Below are 1,615 nucleotides of genomic sequence, written 5' to 3'. Positions count from 1 at the left end.
TCTACTTTCCTCCCTTTCTTGAAGATCGGCACCACATTGGCCTTCTTCCAGTCTTCAGGCACTACACCAGAGCGCCAGGAGTTCTTGAAGACCCATGCCAGGAGCTGGGCTATGACGCTCGCCAGCTCCTTGAGTACCCTGGGGTGTAGTCTGTCAGGGCCGGCTGACTTGAAGGTATCCACCCTGTCAAGGTGATCCTTCATGAGGTCAACTTCAATGGAAAATAACGAATCTCTCTCACCCGGGCCTCCCTGGCCCACAGTGGGCAGGGGCGTCCCATGGGACTGGTGAAAAACTGACGCAAAGTACCCATTTAGCAAGTTCACTTTTTCATTGGCGTCGGTTGTCAGTTGTCCCATCTGATTTAGCAGGGGTCCAATATTACCCTTGCTTTTCCTCCGGCTCCCCACATATCTAAAAAAGGACTTTTTATTGTACTTGATGTTTGTAGCTAGCCGGAGTTCAGTTGCAGCCTTGGCTTTCCTGGTTCGCTCCCTGCTACTCCTCTTTGGTGGTGGTTCCAGTCCTCCATCCTTCGCAGGTCTTCCTTTTAAGATGCAGGAAGTCTGCCAGTTCCCTGGAGAGCCAAGGGGGCTGCTGTGCCCTTTTGCTGCCTTTCCTCCGAGATGGGGTAGACTTTCCTCCAGGATTGCTCCTTTGAGGAACAACCACTCGTCCTGAACTCCCCTCCCCTTTAGGTTGTGGCCCTTCAGGGACTCACTGACAAGGCTCCTGAGCTTGTCAAAGTCAGCCTTCCTGAAGTCAAGGACTTCTGTATTACTGACTACCTTGCAGGCTTTACGGCAGATGGTGAAGGCGATCAGTGCATGGTCACTGTCCCCCAGCTTCCCTTCGATCATTAGGTCACTGATTAGGTCGTCCCCAGTTGTCAGTACGAGGTCGAGCAGCACTTTACCTCTCGTTGGCCCATAGACTTCTTGAGTCAGGTAGAGGTCGTCCACGCACGAGAGAAAGCTTTGTGACTGCTCAGATTTGGCTGAGCGGTCCTCCCACGTGATGTCTGGGTAGTTAAAGTCTCCCATGACAATCATGCACCAGGATTGTGCAGCCTCAGCTAATTCCCTGGCGAGCTCCTGGTCAAGGTCTTGACCCTGGGTAGGGGGTCTGTAGTAGACTCCCACCATTGTATCTCCTGTGCCGTGTTCCCCACGGATTTTAACCCAGAGGGTCTCAAGTCGTCCACCGTGGGTGCCAGTGTTGGCTTGCAGGGATGCATAGTTTTCCTTGACATAGAGAGCTACACCCCCGCCCCTTCTGTCCACTCGATCCCTCCTGTACAGGCTATAGCCATCTATACCCATGGTCCAGTCATGGGTGGAGTCCCACCAGGTCTCCGTTATCCCTATGACATCTTAGTTATTTGTGCTTAGCAGGAGAACAAGCTCCTCCTGCTTATTCCCCAGGCTCCTGGCATCTGTGTACAGGCAGGCAAGTGTCCCCTTTGGGGCCCCTGCCTTGCCTACAGATTGTACCAGGGCTGGGGCAGGGGTGGGCTCCCTTAAATGCCTTGGCCCGCTGGCTTTACAGGGGCCGCTCAGGGGGCCAGCAGTGGTGGCTTAGTTGAAAGCCCGGTGGAGCAGGTCAGCCAGCCTGG

The sequence above is a fragment of the Crocodylus porosus genome, unplaced genomic scaffold (genome assembly GCF_001723895.1).
Source record: "Crocodylus porosus isolate Cpor-Errol unplaced genomic scaffold, CroPor_comp1, whole genome shotgun sequence".
NCBI lineage: Eukaryota > Metazoa > Chordata > Crocodylia > Crocodylidae > Crocodylus > Crocodylus porosus.
The sequence above is the reverse complement of the archived record's forward strand: the minus strand, read 5'-3'. Positions refer to the sequence as shown.